We start from the raw sequence: 7,123 nt of genomic DNA on the forward strand, positions 1-7,123 counted from the left end.
TCTTTCTTTTCCCTTTTGCCTGTCCCCCAACCCTGATTTTGTATGCTTCTATTGCTGTTCATGTTGTTCTTCATGTCCTACATTTCTTTTCCTCGTCCTTTCTTTTTTATTTCAGCCTAATAGTTGTACACAGTAGTTGGGTTGTGTCCTATATTTCTTTGTAAAATATTTGGCAAAAATATTCATGCTTTCTATATATTTCTAACTTTAAAAATTCCCCTTAACTCTTTTTATTTTCTTGCCAGCCTCTTTTTAAACTGGTATTTGTGTGATAAAATTTTAAATTTGGGGGGAAGCAATTCCTTTCCACTACAACAAGGAATATGAAAAGTTAAATCTGTTGCAATTTCTTATCATCATGAATCGTGTTTTGCTTGTTAAATTTGATTAAAAAACCAAGCCATTGTTCTATTAAATTGAAGCAAGTTGTTAATTCAAATGAGGAAATTGACTCTGATTATTGGGAAAATCTATAGTGAATCTTCAATAATTCTTTCTTGTGCTTTGTCTGAGGTTTTCCAGCAAATATTTGTGACTGACTTGACTTCACAGGACTTTCCTTGAGTCTCATAAGCATTTTCCTTCCTCTTGAATAGACTTAGATCCCCTAAACACATGGTGAATGTCTACTATAAGCCAAATATATATTATATGTTAAGATATTTATTTAATCAGTAAAAAATAATCCAGTGGCAATGACCTCTGAATTTCTTGGTAATTATATTTCATAGTCAGTGACGGAGGCAAGGTTAGAATTCATCTCTTTGGACTCCAAGGCCAGAACTTTTCTCATCATATACACAGTGTGCTTTACGTATTAGATAATTTTCACTGTCCTTGGAAATCCTCCTGGCTTCATGGTTCTTTCTGGCTTTTCTTGTCTCTCAGCTTGAAATCACTAATAGATCTCAAAAGATACATTTTGATAATTATGAATTCCAAACCTGAAATTGTGGTTTTCTGAGAGCAGAGTTTTCAGGTAATCCTATATATGTCTAGGGTAAGTTATTTAAAATCCTAATATTTTGAATAAAAATTAAAGGTAAGGAAATTAAGGTCCAATAGCATTTTAAATGAGCTTCAATTTGGATTTCATTACTTAGAAATATTTTAATCACAAACTCCATGAATAAAATGTACATACTGAGCATATTATTAGACCATCAAAAATCAGGGAGCAGCCAGGCACAGTGGCCCATACCTGTAATCCCAGTGGCTCAAGAGACTGAGACAGGAGGTTCACAACTTCATAGCCAGTTTCAGCAACTTAGGCAGCTTAGCAAGACCCTGTCTCAAAATAAAGAATAAAAAGGGCTGGGAATGTGTGGGAATGTGACTTAGTGGTTGGGCACTGCTGGGTTTAATTCCCAGTAACTGCCCTACCCCTGCAGCCCCCCCCCCAAAAAAAAAAAGCAGAGAACATTGCTTTCATGACATACTTGGGAGAAACATGAAAAGTTTTATTGAAGTTAAAGATTTCAAATTAAAAAGTGACCAAAATACCTGACAAGAACAACCTAGAGGAGGAAAAGTTTATCTTGGGCTCATGTTTTCAGAGTTTCAGTCCAGAGTCAGCTGGTTCCAGGTAAGGGACAACATCATGGTGGAAGGCTATGGTGGAAGGCAGAGGAAAGCTGCTCAGTTTGAGGGAGCCAGAAGAGAGAGGTAGAGACAGATCTCTCCCTCCCCCACTCTCCCTCTCCCCTTACCCTCCCATATATACATGTATATGGGAGGGGTGTGTGTGTGTGTGTGTGTGTGTGTGTGTGTGTGTGTGTGTATAGAGAGAGAGAAGGTAAGGGGAGAGGGAGGGTGGGGGGAGAGAGAGAGAGAGAGAGAGAGAGAGAGAGAGAGAGAGAGAGAGAGAGCTTTCTCTTTTAGTAGGATGTATCCTTTCATATGCTAACACAATAATAGTCATTGCTCTTTCAGTTTGGGCATAAGATACCCTTATTCATTTTTGGGAAGCTCGTCTGATGGTCATAACATCCCTTAGGGTTTGTTTATTAGAAGGTCTTTATTTCTTCTTTGATATGAAGGATAGCCTTGCTGGGTATGTTAATCTTGGTTTGCTGTCATTTTTTTTCAGGACTTAAAATCTATCATTCCATGCCCTTCTGGCCTATAGGACTTCTTCAGAGAAATCTGCTGGTAGTATAATGTGGTTGCTCTTAAATGCTATTTGTGACTTATTTTGCAGATTTTAAAATTTTTCTTTGTCTTGTAACGTTGACAGTTTGACTATAATAATGTTGTGGTAAGGATCTTTCTGCAATCTTTATTTGGCATTCCTGTACCTGGATGTCCATGTCTTTCCCAATATTAGGGAAATTTTTTGATATAATTTCATTGAATAGGTATTATATGGTCTTAAATTTTATTTTTTTTTCTTCATGTATGCTAGTGATGTGGATATTTCATCTTTTAATGGTGTTCCAAAGATCTTGTATGTTTTCTTTATTCTTTCTTACTTTGAATGTGATATGTTCAAAGACTTGTTGTCAAGATCTGATATTATTTCTTTTGTTTAGTCTATTATTGAGATTTTAAATTGAATTTTGCATCTGATGTATAGAGCTCTTCATTTCAAATATTTCCTATTGGTTCCTTTTTAAAGTCTTTCTCTGTGGAATTTTTCCATTAACATTTTGCATTGTCTTTCTAATTTTATTTAACTATCTATCTGTACTCTCTTGGATGTCATTGACTTAAAATATATATATATATATATATATATATATATATATATATATATATTTGTAGATGGACACAATATCTTTATTTATTTGTTTTTTAGGTGGTGTTGAGGCTTGAACCCAGCACACATGTGTGAGGCAGGTACTCTACCACAGCCTGGATGTCATTGACTTTTTTAAAAAAATCATTCTTTTGTATTTTTTTTAAATCAGGGATTTCATCTACTTTTAGTATCTTTAGAATTTGTTATAGAGAGTGATGGACTTTAAGAAATGTAATATTATCTTATTTTTACACATTTCTTTTGTCCATTTAGTGAAATGGATATTGCAACTACTTTTATATGATGGTTTTCTTAATAAATGGCTTTCTTCTAAAAATGTGTCTTTGCGTATTGTTTGTTATGCAGTGTTGAGTTTATTTTCAGCTTTGTACCATCGTGCAATTTCCCTGTAGCTTTTTTGACAGTGGATAGTTAGTTTGGATTGAGTAGAAGTGGATCATGGCTGGAGGTAGATAAAATTTATCTCAGCTGAAGTGCTCTTAGGAGTGAAGGAGAGTGGAATGCAGCAACTCTATGCAGAGTTTCTCTCCAGACCTTTTCTGGCTGGGTACCAAAGGGTTATAGCAGCATTATTGGGACTGCCCTGGCACACCTCATGTGGGGAAATTAAGAGTTCTTTCTCTGCCTTGTTAGTAACAGGTGCCTGTGCATAGTGCATTCTGGGAGACAGGTGGCATGAACCACTTGGGCCACCATCCTCATTCCTGGTTCCCATATGAAATCACATATTACAGGCCATACCCCTAGTCTCAGAGGGCAGGCTTCCCAATTCCCTAGTTCTTATGGATCCATTTTCCTTTGTATTGCAATACCTGTTCCTCACTATATAGCACTTTCAGCAGGCTTGTGTCTGAGTCACTCCACTGAGCCAAGTCTGGTTAAAGGGGCAGCCACTCACATGGCAGAGCAGTGGCATGTCCGTGGGGCCACAGAGATAGAAATATGCAGAGGAATCAAAGTATAAAGTAGTCCAAATTCAGATGATAGTTCCCCTGTCAAGATGGCTCCTGGTTATAGCACCCTGGGGGCTTTCTGGGAGAAGAAGTAAATTCTTTTTCTAAGGCAGAGTTATGTAAAGATTTCAAGCCACTTACCTGTTTAGGCTGTAAGCAAGTTCCAGGAAACTTTCCAGTAGCTAGGACTGTCAGAATCTGTGCTGATAGAGTTTGTTGAGAGTCTCACTTTCACCTTTACTCCATGCAAAGGGGAGACTCCCTGAACTATGGGGCCAGGGCAGCAGATGAGGGATATTTTGTTTCTCTTGCTATCCTGCTCTCCCAGTTCTCTGGGTTTTGTAGGGTTTCCATTTCTTTACTGTTGAATTCTGGTGTTCCCCTGTGGTCATTCATCTCAATGTTCAGTTGTGTACCTGTTTTTTTTATTTTTAATTTTTTTGTGTGTAAGAGCAGATGGTTTCTGGGTGCCTCTATTTAACTGTCTGACCTTTTCCTAAGTGAAATACCTTTCTAAATAATTTTAATATAATAAAGTGAACTATGAATTTTCTTTTTACAAAAATTTGCACAATTCCAGAACAAAACAAAACAAACAACAAAAAACAATACACTTTCAATCTTTCTGTCAAATTATGAAGGGGATGAGGCTTGAGGCCCTTTTTTCCTGCCTTAATGCAAGGTTAGGAGAGAGAAAACCACTAGACTATCCATCAGCAGAGGAAGCCAGGTGGGACAGGGTCATTCAAGGCTACTGTGAGAGCCAAGGAGATGCTAGACAGAGGGCACATTTTTCTCAGTGGAAACTCCTAATCTACTTCTATGCAAGATGCATCCTCATAACACTCAAGAGGGGGTTATCTCATCAGGAACAGTATCGCTGGCTTCTTCCCCTGTCACTCCATCTTCGTCAATGCTTAGGCCTGACTTTATCATGCAGTAGATGCAATTGGAGCAAGTCTAGTGATATTCAAGGGAGAAGCAAGAAGAGAACAAGGGTGGTTTCAAGTAGAAGCATCATGGGGTCCTTGACAGTCTTGTCATTTTTGTCTGCCTCAGCTTTCTGCCACAGTGTCTCCAAGACGGGGTGGTCAGGGTTGATCTCCAGGTGCGTTTTGGTCATCATGTAGCCCATTTTACAGTTATCTCACAGTACTTGGGCCTTCATGATCTGCTTCATGTTGGCTGTTTAATCATAGGTGCTGATAACAATGCAGCATCGTGAAGACACAAGCATATTGAACATTGTCACTTTCTTCATCTTCCTTTTTTTTTTTGGTACCAGGGATTGAGCTTAGGAGCACTTAACCATAAAGCCACATTCCCAGCCCTTTTTTGTATTTTTTTTTAGAGATGCGGTCTCACTAAGCTGCCTGGAGCTTCACTAAGTTGTTGAGGCTGGCTTTGAACTCATGATCCTCCTGCCTCAGCCTTGAGAACCTCTGGGATTACAGATGTGCACCATCACACCCTGCTTTCTCGACCTTCTTATCCAAAGGTTGCATAGGTTCTTGAACTTTGCCATACTCTCCTCCATTTTGTTTTGCTCCTCCTCATCCTCCAGTGTCTCTGATCTTTCCTTGGTTACAAAGAACAGGCTCTTCTCACCAAACTTCTTGAATTGCTGCATCTGGTACTTGTCAATAGGCTCAGTCATATATATTATCTCAAAACACAGCTTCTCTACATGCTCTATGAAAGGAGAGTTGGCCATGTGCTCATTTCTATCAATATAATAGATGGACGTCTGTGTCTCCTTTATGCAAAAGACATACTTGGACATAGGAGTCATCACATCTACAGATTGAGAGGTGTGATACCACAGAAGCTCAGAAAGGCATTGGTGGTCAATGGAATTCTCATGGAATCAAAGCTTAAGATATCTAGAGAATGCCTAAGGGATTTTTTTTGGAATTCTCCTTATCTCTACCAACTCAGAGAGAAGTGCAGGGAACTTCTTCACAATATTTTTTTTTTCAGATGAATTTCAAGATTTTACTCTGTTGGAGCATTTCTTGGGAGATGTTCAGGGGCAGGCCCTCAGAGTCAACCACACCACAGGTGAGATTCTGTGGTATCAACTCATCCCATCTGTTCATAATGAACACATGACAGACATAGAGTTTGATGTTCTTCTTCTTGTTCTCAAAGAGGTCAAAGGGAGCCCACTGAGGGATGAACAGCAGTGCCCTGAATTCCAACTCACCTTCCACAGAGATGTGATTGACTGCCAAGTTGTCCTCCCAGGAATTGGTGAGGTGTTTGTAGAACTATCCATATTCCTTCTGAGTTATATCATTGAGGTTTCAGGGCCAAATGGATTTGGTCTTGTTCACTTCTTCAAAATCAGTATATTTCTCCTTAATCTTGTTTGTTTTCTTTTTCTTACCTTAATCAGTGTCATTCTCCTCATCCAAGCCCATATCTTTAATCATGGAATTTTTCCCATATCGTCCATATCTTTTTCTTTGCTCTTATCTTTCTCTTCCTCTGCTTCATCATCGCTGATTTCCTTTTCTTTTTCCTTCTCCAAATAGGAGATCCCCTATGAACTGCAAGTGCTTCTTCACCACTTCTTTGATCAATCTCTGCTGTAAGTACTCTGGTCTTATTTGAGGTAGAGGATCACTTTTGTACCCCAGCCAATTGGTTCACTATGATCAGCTTGTACAGTGAAGGATCCCTCAGCAGAAGACACCTGGGTGTACTGTTCATTGTTATTATGATTTGTGATTACAAACACTTTCTCTGCCACCAGATAGGAGAATAAAATATAACACCAAATTTCCCAATCACAGATACGTCTAAACCATCCTGAATGGCTTCCATAAATGCTTTAGCACAAGACTTGACAATGGTTCCCAAATTATTTATGAGGTTATCCTTGGTCTTGCCAATGCCTCTGTCCTCCAAAGTCATGTGCATTCCTCAGGTTTGGAGATAGTGTCAATTTTTACCTGTTTAACCACTGTCCAACTTGGAAGGGTCTTTCAGGCTCTCATAGTGAATCTTGTCCAAGGCATTAGAAGCATTTGAGATCAACTCCCAGAGGAAAATATCCTTGCTGGAATAGAAGGTATTGATAATGAAAGACATGAGCTGGACAATTTCTGCCTGAGAGGCAAAGGTCTTTATCTCCTCTTCTCTGTGGTGCATTTCCTTGGGCATTTTGGAGAGAAAGGGCTGTGAAAATTACAGAGCAGGGTGGGCCCAGATAGAGTTCAACTCACTCACAGCACCAAGGCTGTGAGGTGGGGGAGATGGGGAGACTCAAGAGCATGCTGACTTTTCTAAGTCCGTTTTGAGTATGGTCCCCACTGAAAAACCAGACATTAAGGGACATCAGTAGTATGTTTCGGAATTTTAGCTATCTCTTTCACATTTCAAATACTTTTTAAAAAGCAGAAGT

General features: G+C 38.9%; 1 pseudogene; it reads right to left on the bottom strand.

The window, feature by feature from the left end:
* Nucleotides 1-4,523: 4,523 nt before the first annotated feature.
* On the bottom strand, nt 4,524-6,882 carry LOC113193873 (heat shock protein HSP 90-beta-like; annotated as a pseudogene).
* Between the last annotated feature and the right edge of the window lie 241 nt (nt 6,883-7,123).

The sequence above is a fragment of the Urocitellus parryii genome, chromosome 10 (genome assembly GCF_045843805.1).
Source record: "Urocitellus parryii isolate mUroPar1 chromosome 10, mUroPar1.hap1, whole genome shotgun sequence".
In the NCBI taxonomy this organism is placed as follows: domain Eukaryota; kingdom Metazoa; phylum Chordata; class Mammalia; order Rodentia; family Sciuridae; genus Urocitellus; species Urocitellus parryii.